General features: G+C 38.6%; 1 long non-coding RNA gene across 1 annotated transcript; it reads right to left on the reverse strand.

Annotated features, from left to right (window-relative positions):
- Positions 1 to 1309: 1309 nt before the first annotated feature.
- On the reverse strand, positions 1310 to 26600 carry LOC124261782. The gene is made up of 3 exons (XR_006894425.1): positions 26589 to 26600; positions 24681 to 24686; positions 1310 to 1386 (listed from the first exon to the last, which is right to left on the reverse strand). It is a non-coding gene; the product is annotated as an uncharacterized LOC124261782 (long non-coding RNA).
- Between the last annotated feature and the right edge of the window lie 272 nt (positions 26601 to 26872).

Here is a 26872-nt window from a genome sequence, read left to right on the forward strand (position 1 = left end):
TTTAACAAAACACAAAAATTACTGGTAAGTAGTGTTAGATAGACCTGCCGTGAACAACACGCTGTCCATATTCAGGACATGACATGACCAGCCGATTGATAGAACTGGGCCAGTTCAACCACCCGTCTAGGTGAAGTGAGTGAGTGAGTGAGTTAAGATTTTAAGTCACATCGGCAATATTTCAGCCATATCGTGACTAAAGCAAGTTATAAATATATCAACAATTTAAGTGAAATTATAAAATTCTGCCGACGAAGGACAGTAAAATAACTAGAGTATCACAGATATAGGTAAAACTAGTAACTAAATCTAAAACATTTGAACTATACAAGACGATACAATAGAAAAAACAGGCTATTGATCGCCAACAACTGAAGGTAGATCACCATACTAGGGACCATGGGGACTTACAGTACATTTGCTTCCTTCATGGACACTAGCTGGATTTACACCATCCCTTCAGCCGTTAGCAATTTAGCAAAATTAGCCATACATTAAAAGAACAGGTATTCTACGATTAAAAAAGTGGAACATTTTAATTTACTTCGAATGTTGTGGGACTTACATACCCTCTCAGGAGGACAATAATGTTACAGTACTTTAACACCCCTCGAGGATACAGCCACTAACAATCTATGTTACTAATTCAAACTTCCAATCTTAAAATATTTATGTATTTACAAATCATTGAACAAATCTAATTCCTTTAAAAATGCAATAATTAAATGAGAACTGATACTATTAAAAAGATCCTTCATAGTTCGTGATTTAAAATATTTATCCCTTGTGATGGAATACTCAACACAGTCAAGCAAGACATGCTTGACCGTGATTCTTTCATCACAAGGGATACAAAATGGAGGATCCTCACCTTTCAATAGGTATTCGTGAGTATATCTTGTGTGGCCAATACGACATCGTCGCATAATGACCTCTTCAAATCTGGACTGACAACCCAAGTAAGTGTAACCGATATAGGGTTTTATTTCATGTAATTTATTGATACCTACTTGGGTATCCCACTTCTTTTGCATCAGATCACGGATGTAAGATCTTATAGCAGCTTTGTAATCAGAGTATGGGATCAGAATTGGTGTCACAGATTTGTTGAGTGCTGCCTTAGCAGCAATATCAGCCATTGTGTTCCCAGAAATACCAACGTGGCTGGGTAAGCAACAAAAGACGATGTCGCATTGGCAATGAATCTCATTGAAGTTATTTTTCAATCCTCTGCAATTCCACTGCATTAAAGTCGACAACTGAGTCATGGTGGCTCAATTGGCGATCGTTCCCTTGAATGTGAGGAGGAACTGTTCCTCTGTCTGTCTTGTGTAGACAGAGTAACCTCCATATCTAGAGGCCCAAAAGAGTTTTCTAGAGGAACCTCTGAAGATGAAGGGATGGTAGGGTTGTTTTTGTTTAGTTTCCTTTCTTTCTTATTTTTCTTTGTATTTGCACTTGACGGTTGAGACGAAGACGTTTGAGATGAATTGCCAGGCAGACGGTCTGTTTGGCTTCCCGACGTAGATGTAGTGACCAGGGGTGGAGACTGAGTGACTACAGCCATAGTTAGAGTAGCTGACACGATAGGTTTCTCTGACTTGACCCAAGTCAAGTCAGTCTGACAGGAAATAGAAGACGTTGCTACAGAGCGTGTAACTGCAGCAGAATATGTGACAGTGGATGGAGTTGATGTTTGGCCTGATAACAATTTTTTTGCCTCAAAGTACGAAATATTGTTTTCACACTTAAGTCTCATGATTTTTGACTCTTTTTGCCACACAGGGCATGCCCTGGATGAAGCAGGATGCTGACCCTCACAGTTTGTGCACTTGTGATCTTTCTGACAATCTGGTTCCTCATGGTGGTCTGAACAACGGGGACACACCAGAGAGTTACGACAAGACTGTGATCCGTGGCCAAACTTCTGACATTTTTAACACCGGAGTGGATTGGGGACATACACCTCCACTCCGATTTTGAAATATCCTGCTTTAATTGATGTTGGAATATGAGACCGAGCAAACGTCAAAAGATACGTATTGGTGTTAATGATAACACCATCTCTTGACTGTAAAACGTTTTACTGCCGTCACTGCTTGTTCTTTTAGTTCTGTGGCAATGTCCTCTTCACTCATGTCAGCAAGACATCTGGCTCTGTCACGAACGATGCCGCGACAGGAATTTAACGTTCTGTGCACAGACACAGCAACCTCAATGTTGGCAAATGTTTTGATGGATAACAAATTGACAGATTGCTGTCTCCGTGCACACTCCACAAGAAGTGAACCACTACGAAGACGGGTGACATTCTTTACTTCACCACAAATACCAGAAACAGCCTTTGAAATGGCAAACGGATTTAATTTGATTGGCAGGAAATCTGCAGCCTCAATGACTAAAAATCGTGGCCAAGAATCACTGTCAGAAGAATTTGATACAGATGTGGGATCTAAATCTTCAAAACGTCTTTTCTTTTCACTACGAGATGAACCAGCATGTGATAGTGCCATGGCGAAAGGAAATGATTCGACACCCCTGCTCCCCACCCACCATGGAGTGTCAACAAGGACTGTGTCAATATGCATCGGATATCCAAGATGCTGACACCAGGGATACAGGGGTGTTATACTCCAGAGAATATGACATGAATAGCTGTATTTATCTACCAATTTAATGCCAGACTGGTTCGGCCCTTGACAAGAAATAGGAGACATACATTACCCAGGGGTCAACATCACCAGATTGGCCCATGAGCCACCGCCTTCTGGCATAGGACTCTAGGCAATTTAAAGTTATGAATAATTTAAACATTGAAAATCAAAATTTCCAAGACCCAATCATAATTTATTGTGCAAATATAACCACCATGCACAGGGCTTGACGTGACCAGCCGATTGATAGAACCGGGCCAGTTCTACCACCCGTCTAGGTGAAGTAAGGGGCGAAGTGATGTGTTGGGCAAAAGGAACACGGTTCCAGGATCCTATTGCCCTCAACCACCAGCCTCCCGTCCTCCACAGACACAGGGGCGAAACCCAAGGCAAACGGGTTGGTGGACCAAATATTGCCCCGGGTCCACAACGAGGGGTCGAAGAGCGCTTAGCGTTACCCAGCACACACCACGAGGAGGTGGCTCTTCAGGGATTTACACCATCCCTCCAGCCATTTGCGACAGAAGAGAAATCTAGCCTTAAATTAAAAGCACACATATTCTATGATTAAAAACCTGGTACACTTAAATTGACTAAATGTTTTGGGACTTACGTACCCTCTCAGGAGGACAATAATTTTACAATACGTCAACCCCCTTTGAGGGTACAGCCACTAACAATCTCAGTTACTAATTCAATGTACCAATAATAAAATATGTATCTATTTACAAATCACTAAACAAATCTAATTCTTTTAAAAATGCAATAATTAAATGAGAACTAACATTAAAAAGATCCTTCATAGTATTACTTTGAAATACTTATCCCTTGTGATGGAATATTCAACACAGTCAAGCAGGACATGCTTGACTGTGATTCTTTCATCACAAGGGATACAAAAAGGAGGATCCTCACCTTTCAACAAGTACTCATGAGTGTACTTGTGTGGCCAATACGACATCGTCGTATGATGACCTCTTCAAGTCTGGACTGACAACCCAAGTAGGTGTAGGGTTTTATTGATACCTACTCTGGTATCTCACTTCTTCTGCATCAGATCACGGATATAAGATCTAATAGCAGCTTTGTAATCAGAGTACGGGATCAGAAGTGGTGTCACAGATTTGTTGAGTGCTGCCTTGGCAGCAAGATCGGCCATTGTGTTCCCAGAAATGCCAACGTGTCTGGGCAACCAACAGAAGACAATGTCGCATTGGCCAGTAGCAAGATCATTCGATTATTTCAATTAAAAGTGGATGTTTGCAAGATAGATTTTTAATAGCCTGAAGGCAAGGAAGAGTGTCAGAAAATATTATATATTGTTTAAGTTTAGGATGTCGTTGAATATATTTAAGTGCTGTTAATATGGCGTTTGCTTCTGCTGTAAATATAGAGCTGTTATCCGGTATTCTATAAGATATTGTTCTGGATCCAATGACATTGGCACATGCCACTGCGCCACCGTCCTTGGACCAATCTGTAAATAATGATTTATATGTGTTATATTTACTTTTTAATTGATTTTATTCTTGTTTATATTGTAATTCATTAATTTCTGATTTTTATAACTTTGTCAGAGTTAGGTCAACTTGTGGAAAGGAAAATTGCTCAAGGTCTTCAAAATCAAAGACGAGACATTTTGAAGTTGTTTATTATACATTTAATACAGAGATTATCAAAATGTGTCCATGTTCTAGCTCAATGCCAGCAGCAGAAAGGAAAGGTTTCACTCTTATACCAAGAGGCGGAACAAGAGAAGGCTTCTTGTTATACAGATCTTCATATAGTGGATTAAAGACACATTTATATGCAGGGTTTGACTCATTGGAACAAAGTTTTGTTATATACTGTAAAGTTAATTTTATATGGCGTTGTGTAAGAGATGGCTCATCAGCCTCGACGCAGAGGCTGTCAACAGGTGAAGTTCTAAAGGAGCCAAGACATAGTTTTAGACCTTGGTGGTGGACAGAATCTAAAAGTTTTAGATTACTGTTGCAGGCTCCACCATACACGATGGAGCCACAATCAAGTTTGGAATGTACCAATGATCGATATAATTGTAGGAGGGTAGCTTGATCCCCTCCCCACTTAGAATCGGAAACGACTTTCAACAAGTCAAGTGCCTTCAAGCATTTAGTTTTTAGGGACTTGATATGGGGAAGAAAAGTTAGTTGCGAGTCAAAAATTAAACCCAAGAACTTGGCTTCCTTAACGATTTTGATGGGAGAGCCATTTAGACACAGTTCAGGGTCTTTATGCGGTTTATATGTTCTAAACAAATGGATACAATTAGTTTTGGATCAAGACAATTCAATGCTGTTTTCAAGACACCATTTATCAATTTTGTTTAAACACAACTGCAATTGCCGTTCAATAGTATGCATACTTTTACCACGACAAGAAATATTAAAATCCTCCACAAAAATTGATCCATCAATTGAATCGTTTAAGACCTTTGATAAACTGTTGATCTTAATACTAAACAATGTGACAGACAAAATACTGCCTTGTGGGACACCCTGATCCTGCTTATAATGGTCAGACAGGGTAGAACCCACTCGGACTTGAAATTGCCTATCAGTTAAAAACTCGGATATAAACTGAGGCAAACGGCCTCATAAACCAAAATCATGTAAATCTTGTAAAATGCCGTGCTTCCATGTCGTGTCATAGGCTTCTGTAAATCGAGAAATGTTGACACTGCATGCTGTTTGTTAAGAATGGCATTCTAAACGAATGACTCCAATCGAACTAAATGGTCAATGGTACTGCGATTTTTACGAAAACCACATGAAAATATTTGTGATTAAATTATTGGACTCTGAGTACCAAGTTAATCTGTTATTGACCATGCGCTCCATGGTTTTGCAAACGCAACCAGTCAAGGAAATGGGCGTATAATTTGAGGGATCTGTATGAACACGTCCAGGTTTAGGTATTGGTACAACAATGGCATCACGCCAAGATGAAGGAAATTTACGAGACGTCCAAATGTCATCAAAAATATTTAATAGTGTTTCTAAACAGGATTAAGGTAAGTGTTTCAGGAGTTGATAATGAATGTTATCAGCTCCTGTTGCAGTATTGTGAGCTTGGTCAAGAGCAGTATGAAGATCGTGGATAGAAAAGATTTCATTATAGTCTTCCCCATTATCCGAATGAAAATTTGCTTGTTTCTTTTCTTGCAATTTTTTGTATTTTTGAAATTTAGGAACATAGTTTGACGAGGAAGAATATTTTGCGAGTGTTTCACCAAGTTTATTTGCGATGTCAGATTGATCTGTTAACAATTGGTCCCCAGTTTTGAGATGATGAATGCTTGATTTGGTACCCTTACCTTTAATTCTCTGGATCATGTTCCATACCTTGGACATCGGCGTCCGTGAATTTATTTTCGAAGCATTAATGTTTCATTTGGTACCCAGGATATGGATGTCTGGCACGACGTTGATGTCGGGGGGGTGGGGGTGGGTTGGTGGTTTAGGGAGGTATTGCCACGAGAAGAAACTACCGTTGAATATGAAAGAGCTGAATTGGTTGATACAGTTACCTGCTTTTTAGCTTCAGCATAAGAAATGTTGCTGGTGTGTTTTATCTTTTGAATTTTAGTCTCACGTTCGTAGGCAGGGCATGATTTTGATGAGGCCAAGTGTTCGCCGTCGCAGTAAGCACACTTGATGAGGCACCCATGAAGGGCCACCTCCTCGTGGTGGGTGCTGGGTCACGCTAAGCGCCCTTCAACCCCCCGTTGTGGACCCGGGGGGATATTAGGTCCACCAACCTGTTTGCCGTGGGTTGCGCCCCTGTGTCTGTGGCGGACGGGATTCTGGTGGTTGAGGGCAAGGGCTCCAGGAACAGCGTTCCTTTGCCCAATACACCACTTCGACCCTAACTTCACCTAGACGGGTGGTAGAATGGGCCCGGTTCTACCAACCGGCTGGTCATGTCGAGCCCTGTGCATTAAATTGTATCTGCACAAAATTTATATTATGTATTACATTTTTGACTTTAGGTCTTGACGCATTTTTGTTTATAAATCATCACTTGATTTTGAAATATGTACTATTTACATTGCCTAGAGTCTTATGCCCAGAAGGCGATGGCTCATGGGCCAATCTGGTAGATTGATTACTTGTTTAATCTTTCTGCTTGAGTATATCATCCCAGTATCCTTGGTGCTACAAGTCGGAGGTCCACTTGTATATAGCACCGTCTTTTATGACACTCCGTGGTGGGTGGGGAGCTGGGTTGATGAATCTTTTATACATTAACATGGGACCTGAAACCCCCCTGAGAAAAAAACGTCAGCTTGATAATGATCAAAGCACAAATGATACTTATAGACCATTGACACAGGTAGACTACTGGCCAAGATTTCTAGTGATAGAATCTCCAGACAAAAAGCCAATTAAACTCAATCCGTTTGCTGTATCTAAAGCAGTGTATGGTATTGCATGAGATGTTAAAATATCAAGCGAATGAGATCTGGGTCGTTGCTCATTGAATGTAGTAAACGACATCAAGCAGCTAACCTGCAGTCAATTGATACTTTGGCTGGATTCCCTGTTTCAGGGTCAATCCATCGTACACTGAATTCAAGTAAAGGCATTGTCAGGGATCGAGATCATCTTTTGGAGGACATGACGGAGCTTGACATCATGCTTGAACTCAAAGATCAAGGTGTTACGTACGTGAAACGTTTTACGAGGCGTAAGAATTCAGAAGTGATTCCAACAAACACATATTTGTTTTCATTTGTCTCTCCAACGGCACCAAAATCAATTAAAGCCGGGTATTGCAATCTTCAAGTTGAATTGTATATTCCAAATCCATTGAGGTGTTTTAAATGCCAGAAATTTGGTCATGGGATAAATTCTTGCTCAAACCCTATAACTTGTGCTCATTGTGGGGAGCAATCTCATGTCACAGAAGATTGTACAAACAACTTTAAAAAATGTGTCAATTGTTCAGGACAGCATTCCTCCTCATCAAAAGATTGCCCGGTATGGAAGAGGGAAATGGAAGTCAATAAAATAAAACATTCTCAAAACATCAGCTATGCTGAAGCTAAGAAACTTGTTCCATCTGTTTACCCAAGTAACTCTTATGCTTCTGTTATTAAAAGACCACTCACGACCACAGCCTCAGTTGAATGTCAAACAGAGCTGACATGGATAAAATCTTCTACTCCTGAACCCATCCCAAATCAAGACTTGTTGACACGAGGAGAATCTGCTACCCAGACTGCAGACGTGTTACAAGCTACAGTGACGTCCTCTCAACCTCAGTCTATGCCTTCTTCACAGAAGAATTCTGCTTGTCCAAAGACTCAACCAGATAAAGGGAAGTCCTCCGGTACAACCGTTCATTCAAAATCCAAATCAGATTCGTGTCCATCTAAATCTGTTCATGGATCTCAAGTTACGCAAACTGTGAAAGGAAATCAAAAACTAAATAGAATCAGCCATAGCGATAGGATCGCTAAAGGTTCAAAATATGACATCCAGCTTTTTAACAAGTATGGGTCTCTCGAAGATATGGATACATCCGAACTTATCCATCACCGGTCAGGGAGTTCATCGCCTTCTAAATCAAGGCGTGGTAGATCGCCAATAAGTGCACCCAAATCATGAATCATTCCCAAAATATATTACAGTGGAATTGTAGAGGGTTAAGGACTAACTTTAATGAATTGCAGCTTTTAGTCCAAGATTTGTCACCACGAGCATTTTGTCTGCAGGAAACATATCTGAAACAGACAGATACGTTTAATCTACGTCAGTACGTTGCATATCATTCCTTCTCACCTCCGGGTGATAGAGCCACTGGTGGATCATCAATCCTTGTTAAGCAGAATGTAATTCACAGCCCTGTCCCACTTACAACTAATCTTCAAGCCATTGCAGTGAGACTTACACTTCATGTTGTCTTTACATTATGCTCACTGTACATCCCGCCTTCTTCAACACTTCACTTGACTGATTTTCAAGCTCTCTATGATCAACTACCTAAACCCTGTTTAAACGTGGGTGATTTAAATGGCCATAACCCACTATGGGGTGGTACTAATACAAACACCAAAGGTAAATTACTGGAGGATTTCATCTCAAATAATGATCTATGCATTTATAATGATGGTTCGAAGACATATTTACATCCTGGCACAGGAACATATTCTGCTCTGGATTTGTCGATTACAGACTCCAACTTATTGAGTGAATTTGAATGGTCTGTCCACGATGACCTCTGTGGAAGTGACCATTTCCCAACACTATTAAAACCCGTGAACCCATCTGACGTTCCTCCATCATCAAGATGGAATTTTAAAAAGGCTAACTGGCCTTTATAGGAAACTCTCTGTACTGACAAACTTAAACCAGACCTTTTTATTAATGTTCCTGATGCAATAAAATTATTTTCTGATGAACTAAACAACATAGCTGACGAGTGTATCCCAAAGTCCTCTGCAAATCCTCACCTACGAAAACCTTGGTTTGATGCTGAATGCAAACAGGCTCGCAAGGCACGGAAAAAGGCTGAACATTACTTCCGTCGCCATCCTATGGTCCATAACTTGAACAAATTTAAAATTTTCAACGCTAAGGCAAGGCGTACTTTTAAACAAAATAAACGTCAATCTTGGCGAAACTATGTATCGAAAATTAATTCACGTACGCCGATATCTAAGGTATGGAATATGATCCAGAAAATCAAAGGTAAGGGCTCTAGATCTAGTGTTCACCATCTCAAAGACGGTGATCAGTTATTAACTAATAAATCTGATATTGCTAATAAACTTGGCGAAACACTGGCACAACATTCTTCTTCCTCAAATTATGTACCTCACTTCCAACAGTATCAAAAACAGCAAGAAAAGAAGCCTATTAATTTTACTTCAGATAATGGGGAAGATTATAATGAGGTGTTTTCGACTCATGAGCTCAATACTGCTCTTGACTAGGCCCACGATACTGCTACAGGAGCTGATAACATTCATTATCAACTCCTGAAGCATTTACCGGATTCATGTTTAGAAACCCTTTGGAATATCTTTGATGATATTTGGACTTCTGGAGAGTTTCCTTCTTCATGGCGTGATGCTATCATTGTCCCGATCCCTAAACCTGGACGTGATCATACGGATCCTTCGAATTATCGACCAATTCCTCTCACTAGCTGTGTTTGCAAAACCATGGAATGCATGATTAATAATCGACTTGTTTGGTACTTGGAAACAAATAACCTCATAACAGATATACAATGTGGTTTCTGTAAAAACAGAAGTACTGTCGATCACTTAGTACGTTTGGAATCGTTTGTTAAAAACGCTCTCATAAATAAACAACACGCTGTGTCTATCTTTTTTGATCTTGAAAAGGCATATGACACAACGTGGAAATATGGCATTTTAAAAGATTTACATGGCTTCGGATTGCGAGGCCGTTTGCCTCAATTTATAGCCAACTTTTAAGGGACAGACAATTTCAACTCCGCGTGGGTTCTACCCTATCCGACCATTACAATCAGGATCAGGGTGTCCCACAAGGCAGTATTTTGTCTGTCACACTATTTAGCATAAAGATAAATAGTTTATCAAAAGTTTTAAACGATTCAGTTGATGGATCGTTATTTGTGGATGATTTTAATGTTTCCTGTCGTGGTAAAAATATGCATACTATTGAACGGCAATTGCAGTTGTGTTTAAATAAAATAAATAAATGGTGTCTTGAAAATGGCTTTAAATTTTCTAAGTCAAAAACAAATTGCATACACTTTTGTAGAAAATATAAGCCTCGTAAGGACCCTGAACTAACTTTAAATGGCCTTCCCATCAAAGTTGTCAAGGAGGCCAAGTTCTTGGGTCTGATTTTTGACTCCCATTTCACGTTTCTTCCTCATATCAAATCCCTAAAAACTAAATGCCTGAAGGCGCTCGATTTATTAAAAGTCGTGTCTCATTCAAAATGGGGAAGGGATCAATCTACCCTCTTGCATCTATATAGATCACTGGTCCGTTCGAAGCTTGATTATGGCTCCATTGTGTATGATGGAGCCTGCAAAAGCAACCTAAAACTACTTGATTCTGTCCACCACCAAGGTCTAAGACTTTGTCTTGGGTCTTTTCGAACTTCTCCTGTTGACAGTTTCTATGTCGAGGCAGATGAGCCATCTCTTCCACAACGCTGTACCAAACTATCTTTACAATATATTACAAAACGATACTCTCACAAATCTAACCCTGCATATAACTGTATCTTCAATCCCCTCTATGAGGATTTATACACCAAGAAACCTTCTGTTGTTCCGCCTCTTGGGCTCAGAATTAAACCTTTCATTTCTGCTGCCGGCATTGAGCTGGACAATATATCTCCTTCCCGTCTTCTTTCTTCTCCTCTTTGGCAATTGGTGAGGCCAGAAGTTGACTTAACATTAACCACATTTAAAAAATCAGAAACTAATGATCTACAGTATAAACAAGAATTTAGTCAATTAAGAAATAAATATAATACCTATAAATCCTTATATACAGATGGATCCAAGGATGGTGGCGCGGTTGCTTGTGCCACTGTCATTGGGTCCAAAACAATATCTTCCAGACTACTCAATGACAGTTCAATTTTCACAGCAGAAGCAAACGCAATACTAACAGCTCTTAAATATATTAATAAACACCGTAAATATAAACAATACATCATCTTTTCAGATTCTCTTTCGTGTCTTCAGGCTATTAAAAATCTTTCTTGCAAACATCCACTTTTATTAGAAATTATTGAATTGTACAATGAACTTGCTACTGGCCAATGCGACATTGTCTTTTGTTGCTTACCCAGCCACGTTGGCATTCCTGGGAACACAATGGCTGATATTGCTGCTAAGGCAGCACTCAACAAATCTGTGACACCACTTCTGATCCCATACTCTGATTACAAAGCTGCTATAAGATCTTATATCCGTGATCTGATGCAAAAGAAGTGGGACACCCAAGTAGGTATCAATAAATTACATGCAATAAAACCCTATATCGGTTACACTTACTTGGGTTGTCAGTCCAGATTTGAAGAGGTCATTACGCGACGATGTCGTATTGGCCACACAAGATATACGCATGAGTACCTATTAAAAGGTGAGGATCCTCCGTTTTGTATCCCTTGTGATGAACGAATCACGGTCAAGCATGTCTTGCTTGACTGTGTTGAGTACTCCATCACAAGGGATATCTATTTCAAATCCCGAACTATGAAGGATCTTTTTACTAATATAAGTCATCATTTAATAATTGTTTTTTTTTAAAAGAATTAAATTTGTTAACAGATTTGTAAATAGCTAAATATTTTATGATTGGAAGTCTGAATTAGTAACATAGATTGTTAGTGGCTGTATCCTCGAGGGGGGTTAAAGTACTGTAAAATTATTGTCCTCCTGAGAGGGTACGTAAGTCCCAAAACATTCAAAGTAAATTTCAACTTTCCGTTTTTTTAATCGTAGAATATTTGTAATTTTAATGTATGGCTAGATATGTCTTAATTGCTAACGGCTGAGGGGATGATGTAAATCCAGCTAGGGCCCATGCAGGAAGCTAATGTACTGTAAGTCCCCATGGTCCCTAGTATGGTGATCTACCTTCAGTTGTTAGCGATCTATAGCCCATTTTTAGATTGTGTTGTCCCCTATGGTTAAAATGTTTTAGATTCAATTACTAGTTTTACATATATATATCTGTGATACTCTAGTTGCTTTACTGTCCTTCGATGACAGGTTTTATAATATATACATATTCCATTACAATGTAAAATGTTCTCGTCACGATATGGCTGAAATATTGCCGATGTGACGTTAAATTAACTCACTCACTCACTCACTCACTCACACTTGATGCTATTCGTGCACTCAGAGAGTTCATGTGCACCACCACAACGGGAACATACCATGGTATTACGGCAGAACCTGGCCCCATGACCAAACTTTTGGCATTTGAAACATCGGAGCGGAGTTGGTACATATACCTCAACTCCGACGTTAAAGTACCCAGCTTTTATACTTTTTGGAAGCGTGGAAAGTGAGAATGTAAACAAGTACGTATTCAATTTGACAATTGTGCAATCAATCGTCTTTCTTTTTAGAAAAAAACGCTTTACTCCTGTTACGCCCTGGTTTTGTAGTTCATTAACAATGTCGTCCTCATTCATATGAGAAAGGCAACGGGCCCTGTTTCTGACTATACCTCTGCAGGAATTCAGAGTTCTGTGCACCAAGAGAAGAACTTTAACTCAAATGCGATACAAGATTGATAATAGAAGATCTTTCCATTTTAAGAACCTGAAATACTGAGCATGGCATCATGTTCAACACATTCATGAACGATGATAAAACATTCCCGAATACACAGTGATCTGAGGTTAAACAGAAGGGTTTCCATGGCCTGCCGACAGCATCAGCGTGTATCCTTTCCAAATTATGTACAAGTTGTGTTATATATATTGTCTTCTGATTGGAATAGAATTTTTGACTTTCGACTCTGGCTATCAAAACCGGTGATGAGTTTTTCGTGTATATGGGGATTCCCATCAAACAGTTGAAAGTGCCAAAAATAAAGTCACTACAGATATTTAGCTCTCCTAGATCTTAAAACTCTCTTTATAAACGAGGGTTCCAACAATTTCGAAAACAGCTAAACGAGTTTTTTTATGTTAACTCGAATATCCAGGCCTTGAGGTCCATACTTGTCTTTGTTGTCAACAACACGGCTTTTGTGCTTAGGATCTTAAAAGTTCGTCTTAGTTCCTCATTTCTATTCATTCATTCATTTACAAATGTATTGATTTATTTACGGGTAGAGCTATCAATCAGTATAGGAATAATATTATCCTGCATTTCTTCAGCAGAGGACTATCCCTTACGTTATCATGAGCCAATGTTGTTTAAGTCTTTCTAAGAATTCCCAAAGAGACAAAAAATATCAACGATATTAAAGAGGTCAGCTACTTCAGCGTGTATATATATCTCGCCCGGACCATGTCACAAATAAACTATTAATTATGAAAAAGAAGCCAACACAAATACCCATGCATTGCGCCAGAGGATTCGATCACAGACTGGGACAACAGCCGCAAAGCATGGCAGTGGACCTTTGTAGTTGCTGGCAGGTTAGAGCCTAATAATATACAGTCGACTAACAAGGTCATACAGGAATACTTACGTTCAACCATGCATCTCTTAATGCACTTCTGTCTGTACACTGGACCATCAGCGCTTCTTCCTCTTGTCCCAGTAACGTCACCATCGCCACAAGTCTCTGAAAACATTTAGTGTGAATGTATTGAGTGAGTGAGTTAAAAGTTATCGTCACATCAGTGGGAAGACATATACAGACATATATGAGTGAAGCTTGTGGTCAGATATGTACTTACGGAATTTCACGTAGCCGTCGCATCTTTTGTCACTCTCGGTGTACACAAAGCACATACACCCGCTGTCTTTGTAACATGTCGTGGCACACGAGGCAAGGCTAGTGTCATGAACAGAGAATATTGGGGATTCTTTGCCTCCCAATGAAAAGAAATCACTGCTACAAACTTGATCTACCCAAAATATGCACATGCACCAAATCATTCCTGCGGGACAGTGCTTCATATCTGGAGTAAACTTTCACTGGGAATAGCGAAAACGCCTCATTTCCAAATATCACCTATCCGTGGTCATTAATAAATAATAGCTGTTTCATTGAACATTTAACATATTTCTACAAATAGGTTTCTTTGGCTATATAAAATGAAAATTAAAGAGACATTACCACGAGAGCGTGTTTGAAGATACTAAATGTCCCATTAAAGTTTGTGTGTATTGGCCAGCTTCAGATAAACGTTTTAAAATTGAAGAACAGTACAAAACACGCAAACTCAACAGCCTCTTAACAGGGCATTTGCATCTCAGATGAAAGTCGCGACATTTTAATGCGGTGAAATAAATTCTACACATTTAAACCAGCAAATAGTTTTAGGGAGACATTTTCTGCCAACTTCATTGGTAAATATATTTCACCGCAGGCAATGGGTCTGGAGATATTGCCATTTGTCAAAGATAAGCTGCTCTGAGCTATGAAACGTCCCCTTTGTTTGCAGTCTTTCTAGGCTGTCATAAGTTTCAGGGGTTAACCATGTACGTACTACAAAATGTACATAATTGAAACAGAGTCAAAGTGGCATTAAAATCCAGCAACTTTGAATTTGGGAAATGACCTTAATTCTGAGAGGTCTTCAAGGATTGGAATCCGAAAGAATATACCTAGCATACTCACAAAGTTCCTTCGCAATCTGTATTTAGAAAGAGGCGTACACTTCTGTTTCATTTGACTAACGGGATCGAGTGGTCAGGCTCGCTGGCTTGGTTGACGCATGTCATAGTATCCCAATTGATCGATGCTCACTCAGTCGATCACTGGATTGTCTGGTGGTCTTGGGTCTGGACTGTTTGCTTGTAGTCGTATATCAGTGTGCTGATGGCGACCTGGCTGCAGTTAAAGTCCATCTGACGTCATGAAGCGCACATATCTGGCATAACGATCTTATGCTTGCGTAATTCTTGGCGTTGAGTTGTTACGTTGACTTGGGCTTCACGTCACATCAACATTATTTCAGCCATATAATGACCAGCACAAATCTGCTTTCATGAACATTTCAAGTACAAAGTGTAAATGAGTTCTAGTTTCAAAACACATATATTCATCACAGTCGTATTAAAAAAGCAGAAGATGTCATAGCACCAAATCCAAAAGCAAGCGATTCGTTATTCACATTACCTAGTTACAATACATGATACACGTCAACTTCCTTCAGGTAGTTGCCCGCTCACACGGAAAAAACGGATCTGTTAGATTCTCGCATGATTTTTTATATTTTTTTTATCATCTTTATTTCCACATTTTACATAGTACATGAAGAATGCATTCACATAAGTATATTCATACAGATATTCATATACAATATATCAAGTATACTCAATACACCCTCACAAATCCCCTTCATACAATGAATAAACGTCTTTGAATATCTTATCTCAGTGATTCCAATACTAATAATAGTAATTAAATACATTTATTATATGTTTTCTGACCTAGTATTTTCTGTAAATAGATTATGGAGAGATGACCAGAAGGTATAAAACCGTTGCTGCATGTAGAATACGCATTATATTTTGTAATTTCATAGTAATTTGATACCTCGCTTACTACATGCTTGAAACTTGGAACTTGTTCTTTTATTTTTTGTGTGTATATTACCTGTTTCACAACAAGACATATTGCATTTAAAGAATGATTGTTTTTCCCTTTAAATCCAAGTAAGATGATTTCTGGTGTAAAGTCAATGGTACCTTTTACAGTCATTAGCCATCTGCTCAAACTCTCCCAAATCTTTTTAACATGACAACAATTACAGAGTAGGTTGACAATTGTTTCTAGTTCCTTTGAACAGATAGTGCTATCAGTTTTAACTCTCCATACTAGTTTTAGTTGTAATTGTGATATTCTAGTTGTTTTACTGTCCTTCGTCGGCAGGTTTTTATTATATACATATGTTTCATTTCAAAATCAAATATGTTCTCGTCACGATATGGCTGAAATATTGCCGATGTGACGTTAAATAATAACTCACCCACTCCTTTGAACAGAATGTACATACAGGTGTGTCCTTTAGACCGATCCTATTTAAGAACATATTTGTGGGTATAATATCATACAATGTCTTCATCTGTAACCATTTCAAATTGCTACATTTTGTGGATCGTTTTGCCATCACATATATGTTTTGTAGCATTGTGTTATCATACTGTGTTTCAAAGACTCTTTCCCACTTTTTATGTGCATATGACTTATTGTAATTTGAGTCCAGTAAAGAAAGGTAGAAGGTTTTGGTGCCTTTGACCTTTAGATTAAGATTGGATAAATTAAATGGTAGTATTGGTGAGAATGGGAGTGTTTTAGGTAGAGTGATATGTCTTCTCTTTAAGCAGGCAATTATGGAAGATTTAATACTGTGGTATCTTAAGATATTTGTTTTAACTTGATATATTTTTTGTAGTTCTTCATAAGTATAGAATTCTCCTGTGGTTGGGTTCATTAGATCATATATAAAGTGTATTCCTGCATTGTACCAATTGTTTATAAAATTTGTTTCATTACCTATGCTAAACATATAATTAAACCAAATACATTGGTTTAACATGTCATTTGGGTTTATTATCTTATAATGCTTTTGTAAATATGATCTTCACTCACTCACTCACATCTCTCCAAAATGGATTTCTTATGTATGGTTTTATATGTTTTTCCAAATATTCAGGATCCGCTAACCAAAGTCTTCCGTAGTTAGGTATACAGCTATCCACTAATGCTTTCCATTTGCAGTTACTGGAATATAATTTTTTTATCCATGCTATTGTATGTGCATAAATATTATTCTTTATGAGTGGGACACTAATTCCTCCGTAATCAGGTGGCATAGCTAGAACGTCTCTTTTAATCTTATCCGGTTTGTTTTTCCATTCAAATTTGAAGCAGGCTTGTTGAAGTTGATGTATTATTTCATCTGGGGGTGATGGAATTGAGGAAAATAAATGGTTTAATTTTGCAAGCAGTAGTGATTTCAAAACAACATTTCTACCGATTGGAGTAAGTGTTCTTATTGACCATAATTTCATTTCCTTCTCTATCTTTTTGAACTTGTTATCATAGTACAGTTTCACCATTTTGTCAAGGTCTACATCAAACATAATACCCAGTAGCTTGAAGTCACTTTGAGTCCAATCTAAGTTCCAGTCTTTACAGAGTTTATATCTACATCTTTTCTTTGAACCTATCCAGATCAGTATTGTCTTGTCAGCATTAACTTTCAAGCCAGAAAACCTTGCAAAAAAGGATAAAATGTTCAACAAGGCATATAGACTGCTCCCAGTGCCGTCTAAAGATAAAGAGGTATCGTCAGCAAATTGTGCAAGAACATATTCAATACTTCCCTTTTTAATACCTTTTATATTTTTATTATTTCTGATAAGTATAGCTAAAATTTCTGGGCATAAAACAAAAATATATGGCGATACCGGATCTCCTTGGCGACAACCTCTGGCTATAGGAAAAAAGGTGCTAGCAAATCCGTTTACAAGTACACTTGATTGCATATCTTTAAAAAGAGTTGTGTTCCACTTCTGAAAACTAGGTCCAAAATTAAAGAATCTTAATACATTTAGTATAAAGTTTCTATCAACTGAATCAAAAGCCTTTTCAAAATCTATTAGAAGTAATAGTCTTGGTATTTGGTAAGATTCTGTGTACTCCATTAGATCGTATATCAGCCTTGTGACCTCACCAATATATCTTCCTGGTACAAAGCCTTTTTGATCGTCATTTATTATTAGTGGTAATACTTTCTTCATTCTATTAGCTATAACCGCTGATGCAATTTTATATGATGTGTTAAGAAGAGAGATTGGCCGCCAATTTTTTAAAAGTAGTTTTGGTTTGTTTTCTTTTGGTAAGCATGTTATTAATCCTTGTTTCTGGGTAACTGATGGATTTTCGTTTTGATATGCGTAATTTAACGAGTTTATCAAGAATTTGTTCAAGTATATCCAGAGGAATTTTAGAAATTCTGTTGTAAACCCGTCTGGTCCGGGACTTTTTTCATTTTTCATCTTTTTCAATGCTTCTAGGGTTTCTTCATATGTTAGTTCTCCCTCTAAAGCTGCGGCACTGTCTTCATTTAGTTTTGGTATATTGTGTTTGTTTAACAAAGAATAAAGATTAATTTGGGTGCAGTTTTCATTTTTATATGTTTTTTTTATAAAAGCTTTGGATTTCTTTTAGTATTTCTTCTTGATCTTTAATGGTTGATCCATCGGGTTTTTTAATTTCTGATATTTCTCGCATGATAATATACATCCCTTGCAGTCGAAAAGTCCACACAGTCAAGCAGAATACTTGATGGTGAACACTTCATCGCAAGAGACACACATGCAGTTCATTCCCATCCCTTTTCAGCAGAGAGTCATGAGTAAACCGACTGTGGCCAGTACGACATCGTCGTAAAATTACCTCATTACGTCTTGACTGACAACCCAAGTAGGAATAACCACTTGTTGGCTTCAATTCGTGAAGTTTATTTCTTCCTACTTGGGTGTCACACCTTTTTTGCATAAGGTCCCGAGTATGACTTTTGATAGTGGGTTTGAAATCACTGTACGGGATCAGCAGTGGAGCTAAGGGCTTGTCAAGGGCTGCTTTAGCTTCAGCATTGGGCTTTGTGTTACCTGCTATGACAACGTGATCGGGCACCATGGGACCATGTTGCATTTTGGCGAATATTTTCTTCTTCCGTTCATCAACCAACACACATATGCACACATAGCAATACAAGTTAGCATATATATATATTTATGGGCGTCTTATGTAGACAGACTTACACTTTACCTGAACATCTGTTGGCGTCATTAGTTCATTAAATTATCAGCGCCATGAAGTTTTGTTGGGAAATACGCGAGTAAGTAACTGTGTGAGTGAATTTTGTTTTACCCTCTATAAGCAATATCACGGCCGGGGACACTGGGAAATTCGTGTTCGCCTGTTTTTTATAACATGTACTCAGAAGAAAAAGGGTTTACTGAAATGTCGTGTCCACATCTCTTTGCATCGAACCATTAACTTGATCAGTCCACATTTGTTTTCAATATTCATCAAGGTACGTGTCCCTTCTCCTTTCTCTTTTTTGAAAGAAATATGTTCAGTGACTGTTAACACTGTGCGTCTGCTGATGTATAGAAGATTTAGGTCAGCTTGAATATTCTTAAACCTGAACATATATCTGACGAAAGCTTCATTTAGATAGGAAAATCAGTGAATCATGCTGCATTAAGTTCATTAACAAGAGCTTCCAAAAAGTATATGCTATACCATCAGAGCAGTAATCAGCATCCATATCATTGTCACAGGGTTACACATGGAAGGGTCAGTGTGTCTCATATCTTACCTATGGCTGGTCAACAAACCGGTGGTTTTTCAGCCACTGATTTGGTTGGACCAGAGTCAGTCATACACACAACCATGAATAAGTTAAAATGATCATGGCCATTCATTCATTAAAAGATCACCATATCGACCTCAGCATGAATGCCTTGAGTCAATATTAGAAAAGTCCAGCCACAGATGTAATCTCTCTCGATTGCAACAAGGACTGGTCGGCTCGGAGTCTGAGTGGGGTATTCATGCTTCACTGCGGCATGGTATCTCAGTGGGCTAGCACTATAAATCCAGTTTAAGTCTGGGCTAGTACAAGCAGCCGCATATACACATACACACGCATGCACGTCGTCAAATGAGCGAAATATTCTCAAGCACTACGTTAAAACCCAATTTCATCTCACCTGAACACCACAAAAACACCGAACTCAACAACAAGTACTATACCAACGGAGCGAGCAACACGTCTTGGTCTGTTTAAACTTACACCTTCGGCCACTGTTTCGATGTCCTCTGCATTAGTTGAAACCTATAAACATCTTTACTGCTGCAATAGCTCAAATTCAGTTTGAGTCTGTGAAACAAGTATCCCAAATATTGGCGGCACAAAGGGTTCAAGATGGTGGGTTTCAATGCCACTTCGCTCCCACTGAGGTGCATAGTCCTTCATACACATGGGTCAGGCAATGTGCGGTAGCACAATACTCATTTAGCCTCACAGTCATGGCTCACTTTACTTAATAACAATTTTCTGTAGGAAGAGTCATGTATATGTATATATATAAATATTGTACCTCCTCGTCGCTATACAACTAGGATACTGCTGATACGAGTGAGTGAGTATACGCCACACTCAGCAATATTCCAGCTATATGGCGGCGGTCAGTAAATAATCGGGGCTGGACCAGGCATTCCAGTGATCGACAGCATGAGCATCGATCTGCGCAATTGGGAACATATGACATGTGTCAACCAAGTCAGCGAGCCTGACCAACCGATCCCCTTAGTCGCCTCTTACGACAGGCATGGGTTGCTGAAGACCAATTCTAACCCGGATCTTCACCGGTCTGCTGATACGATGTTTAATGCTTTTTTAACTCACGTATGCAACGAACCACTCATCCTTATGGCAGCGATTAGAAAATGCAAGACCAATGGCTTTCAGTCCACAGACAGAATCGTCAACAAGCAGAAAGAAAACATTTGTTGAAATGGACAAGGAACATTATTTACTTCTTTGAGTCATTGCAGTATTGAGCTCAAATAAATAAATACCGTTTCCATAATATCGATGTTAGTCAAATACAGTGCCCATTGTACAAAACTCACTATACTATACATACCGTTTCCATAATATCGATGTTCGTCAAATACAGTGCCCATTGTACAAAACTCACTATACTATCAATACCGTTTCCATAATATCGAAGTTCGTCAAATACAGTGCCCATTGTACATAACTCACTATACTATCAATACCGTTTCCATAATATCGAAGTTCGTCAAATACAGTGCCCATTGTACAAAACTCACTATACTATATGAACATGGTAGTTATTTGTCAAGACCTCATCCCGACACATTTGTCTTTGGACTTTCATTAAGTGTAACATTGTCCTCTTTAGCTTCTTACTACTGTACATTTACCTTGCATTAAGTGTGCGATGACAACAATATCGTCTAGAATACCGGTTAACAGATCTATTTTTACAGCAGAAGCTAACGCCATATTAGAATATCCTATTTTCATACTCCCTCCCATGCCTTAAGGCTATCAAAAACCTTTCTTGTAAGCATACACTTTTAAATGATATTATTTAGTTATATAATGATCTTGCAACTGACCAATACGACATTGGAATCAATGGTAACACGATGGTGACACCACGTCATATACTATACTCAGTATAGGACAAACTTTATGGATAACAACTTCTTTTTATTGGTGAGTGCGACGTTTCGATACAGATTCTTGTACCGTTGTCAAGCATAATGGAACATGAAGAGGGGGAAAGTGTATATATACTGTATGTAACAATGTAACAAAGAAAACAATATAATTAACATAATTGGCTAGGCAGAAAGCTGATGAAGCCAGAGAGAAGACAAAGGACAGGCGGAGAAGCCAATGATGTACAAATAATAATGGTATGTTTATACAGCAGAGTCTATACAGTAGGTTGGGCTTGGTGGATGAGTGCATCATAAGCGGATGGAATGAAGTATCCTTGGTCTCTGTTGATGGTGGGCTTTTGGCGTTTGATGTGGATGGCTTCGGTGAGCTTGCGTTTAGTGAAGTCTGTTTGTTTGTTAGCGAGAATGGTGATGTCAGACCACTCTATTTGATGATTGGGGCTTGCTTTGATGTGGTCGGAGATGGCTTATTTGCTGTCGGAATTGGTAACAGAGGTCTGATGTTCTTTCACTCGGGTGTTGATGGGTCGGTAAGTTTCGCCTATGTAGCTCTGCCCACAATCACAGTTTATTTTGTAGATGACACATTTAGGGTTGTTGTTCTTTACGGTGGCGGGTTTTCTTCCGTTGGCATTGAGAATGCTGTTAAGTTGGAGGACGCGGAGAAGGTGGTATCTATGGCAGCTTTGTTGTTTTAGTAGACGGCTGATTTGATGTGATGGTTTGCCAATGTAGGGGATGGATATCTTGATGGGGGCTGAACCTAGCTAAACCGGTACTCTGTCAAAACCGGCATTTTAATTTGGTCCCAATGATGCCGGTATTGACAGAGTACACTGTATGTCTAACAGTACACAGCCTCGCATCCAAAATTTCTCATATCCATTGAACAAAGGTACAATATATATGTATGTATCCAGAGTTGGCTTGGCCAATTATACAATGAGACCTATTACTCATCTTTGAATGTTCGGAAATATAGAATCACGCTTACAAAATTCCATTGCTGATCCCATGATTTGTTAGTAGAAACAGGTAGCTATATTGGAATACAGAGATAGATAGAATATGTAAAGGTGTGATTTGATTCTAATTGAAGATGAATATCATTGTCGTTGTGTCTACCTGTCGTTGTCGTACCTGTTCTAGTACGAAACATATAGAAAACATGTCAGTGTATCTATAACATGCCACAAAGAAGAAAAAGTGTACCCCTACTGCCTAATAACATTGTCTGTATACATGTACTATAGGCCTTTGGTCTTTTAAGTGCAAACATAAATTGACTGACTGTATTGATTAAGGGATAATTATTTCAGCGCAAAAACAGCAAAGTATCTTTTTAGTAATTGAAATTACCATTTCACTATCGATTTTTAAAAACAAATAGAACTAATTGAACATCTTTATTGTAATGTATTGTAGACAGATATATTTTTTATGAATGAACATTTAAATTAGTAACTGAGATTGTTAGTGACTGTATCCTCTAAAGGGGTTAAATTATAGTAAAATTATTGTCAACCGGAGAGGGTACGTAAGCCCCGAAACATTCAATGGAAATTTAAAGTTACCAGCTTTTATAAATGCAGCAGTTGTTGGCGATCTATAGCTCATTTTACATTGTATTGTCCAGAAATAATTGTTCTACTTTAAAAGATATATGCTAGCTAGTTTTAACTCAATCTGTGATAAGCTAGTGGTTTTACTGTCCTTCGTTGACAGGCTTGTATATATTATATGTATGTATTATGAATTTAGAACTAGTTTTAGTCACGATATGGCTGAAACATTGCCGATGTGACTTTAAATCTTAGCTCACTCACTATAAATGCAGCATTTTCGTCATTTTAATTATGGTTGAATCTGACTACAATTTTCTTCTTTAGTCCATGCAGGTAGCAAACATACTGTAAGTCCCAATGGTCACTAGTATGGGGATCTTTCTTCATTTGCTGGTGATCTATAGCCCGATGTCATTATGGCATGGTGATTGTGTCAAAACAAAATTGATTTCAGGCGAGTTTAGGACTCGCTTTCATTGAAAGGTTGTCACGACATGCGCGTGCATTTTCATTTTCACGAATGTCATACGGAGCCTTTCACCATGTCTGCCTTTTTCAGTGCGTTTTGTCGATATGCTTTTTCATCAGAAAACACACTGATGTTGGTAATAACTGTCAATTTGGATTGAAAAACATGTTAACAAAACGGTACAATCATAATAAAAACACCACCTTGTGAGAAGAAAGTTCTGCATTTGGTTTTGAAAAGCGTACAGTATATTAATATATTAATTGGTCTCCTCTCGATATGGATGAAGTATTGTATAGATTTCACTATATATTAACTCACTCACTCACACACTCACTCACTATTAATAACACATGCTACGCGACATTCTATCCGTTGTTTTGCTGAAGCTCTGACAACTGACTGATAAGTCCACACAAATAGAATTCACAACTAGGAAGCCTAGTCTTGTTCAGGTTTTTGTTTTAGAAACTGCATAGGCTTACAGATATATCGATAGTCAAAGAACTCCATTTGACTGAACAATGGACATTCATGTCTTGACATTTGATACCTTTTCCACCAAATCACTTTTAAATGGGAATATCAAATTTCATTTAGGTAGATTCATTTCGCGAAACATGTTGGAGAAAAAAAACTCATTGTACTAACAATATTCCTACTTTGTAGTTTACAAGGATGACGTTCCTATCTGCTGGCAATATTTGGTATATGTGCGTCGTTTGGACAGTTTACGTTCGTGGCAATGGTTATGTAACGTCTCACATGTATAGTTGCAAAAATGACAAGAGCGAGGAGACAAAGGAACCATTATACTCTGTTCTTGAACATAACCTGGTTTCATGTGGCGTGACCTGTGGCACACACGGGAAATGTCTGTATTTTGTGTACAGCAGACACAGCAAACGATGTCGGGGTTACAGTGATGATCGTAAGTAGATGCTTACTGTACTCAGATTAGTTTTTTATGTGGGTGGGTGTATGTGTGTGTGTGTGTGTGTGTGTGCGTGTTTGTGTATGTGTGTCCGTCTATGTACTCGCCTCTTACAGTGCATGTAGGATGCTACAGACACATTCTGCTACCCAATGTTCATTGTTATGTCTGCTCTAGTCTCTGTTTACATTCTCTTGAAGTATGTGACGATGGGCGAAACGACAGAACAGCTGGAGACGTGATGTACCAACAAACATGCATGAAGAGATGCCCATGTAAGTATCCTCGTAAATGCTTGGCACATTCCGAGAAATTACGAGTACAGCCAGAGATCACACATAACTTAATAATGTTTTCACACATCAATATAAAACATTTATTTTAAGGAAGGGGACGGTTTGTTTCTAATTAAGCATGCTGGTCGGAAACACAACAGCATGACGGATGTGGTATCACATTGAACTTAGTTTTAGTTGTGTATATTACCTTAACCAAACAATACATTTGGCCACAAGTTCACATTGTTGAGCTGCAGAAGGGTCTTGCCGATTAAGTACCAACGGATGTCCTTTGTTGTTTTTTATTTAACCGGTGAAGATCTGGGGTAGAATGAGTCTTCCTCAACACATGCTAGTCTTAAGAGTCGAGATTGGGACCGGGAGTTCAGACTCGCTGACTTGGAATCCCAACTGCATACACCGATGCCCATGCTGTTGATCTCAAGAGTCGAGCATTTCTCAGTTGGCCGTTATATAGCTGGAATCTTGCTAAGTGGGACGTTAAGCAAAAGAAGAAGAAGAAAAAAGAACTTTTTCCTGAACTGTCTGAGTTTTTTATCATAAGTATGGTGTAACACCTAAGACAGGGAAACACCGGTAGTAAATTTATATCGTCTAGTCAACATATATTTTGAAACATAGGTTTATATGTCACAGATATATTTTCAAAACAATAATCTGCTTTATGTTGAAATACTAACATCTCATTTAAGTAATCAGCTTCCCGAATGGATGACAGTGCATCACTGATTTCATGTCTGAAATGTTGTTACAGTCGACAGTGAGCCCAATAGCCTACAATATAATTACTGTCCCAGTCATAAAAACTAGGAAACACCATACCTGTTAAACAATCTAGAACTGATAAACGCGGGTGGTGTCGACAGGCCATGGTAGTGACTGTGATCTTTCTGATTTCACAAGGGCAGTTTATCTCACTCAGTTGCTGGTCTAGTTGTGAATGTTTTCCCTTTGTATATACATGCGTGTTTGCTCCACGTGGGATTGTCTCTTTGCACGGGTGTCATTATAGCTTCTGTGTCGCATTTGGGTCAAAGCTCTTCATTTTATATTTGCATTTTATACAAGTTAAAAATCCTATGACGAAGTTCAAAACCAAACGTGTGTGTCACCAGCTTTCAGTTCTGTACCGTCTGTACATCGTGATGTTTGACATTGAACTATAGTGTGAATATGTATTAAATTGACAGGGACATACACGTGATGAGATATATGTATTGCATATTTTCATAAATGTGTGTTTATTGATATTTTAAAAAGAATAGAATTTTAAAATATCTTCTTAATTATGGAAAGATAAATAACCTGTCGACGACGGTTGATGCTGATTGATGAGACTGCCTAAATGAGCAGCGATAAACAGTGGCTTTACCCCCTTCCAAACCACAGGGGAAAATGGGACTTACAAGGTAACTGTCAAGACCGGGAGGAACGAGATTCCGATTCCAGAGCTGACTTAAGTTTAGCAATACTTGGGACGTGTGGACGAGTTGCTGTTGAACTGAAGAATGGAAGAGACGTTAAACTATGGAAAGGACACCAAAGTACATTCAGGGTAGGTTAACGCGTCTCGAGTGGAAGTTCTCGAGAGACAATGAAGGTGAGCTAACGGTTCCCAACTATAGAGATGCTTGAACGATGCCAACGCACACTCAAGGTAAGCTATCTGTTACCACCTGGAAAGATACTCAAGGAAATAATCACCAAATACTTAAGGAGTGCTAACTGTAATCTCACGAAACGTCAACACACACTGAAGGATTGACTCTTCTATATATACAGAGTCAAACAAGAAACTTCACATTCTTTCTTCAGGGCACTACAAAAGAACAAGAGATGGTAAGATGGTTAAATTGTTATTTATTTCATTGCTGAGATCTGTGTGATGTACTCGATACACTGACAGTGCCATAATCAGTTTCATTAGGCTACACCGCCGTTCCAAAACATGGGTATACAGAGTGTCAAGTCACAAGAATAAAAATGCGAAACTTCTCAGTTCAATATCGTATATGGCCGCCCCACGCATTCA

The sequence above is a fragment of the Haliotis rubra genome, unplaced genomic scaffold (genome assembly GCF_003918875.1).
Source record: "Haliotis rubra isolate DU_JTF1 unplaced genomic scaffold, ASM391887v1 Scf809, whole genome shotgun sequence".
Taxonomy (NCBI): Eukaryota; Metazoa; Mollusca; class Gastropoda; order Lepetellida; family Haliotidae; genus Haliotis; species Haliotis rubra.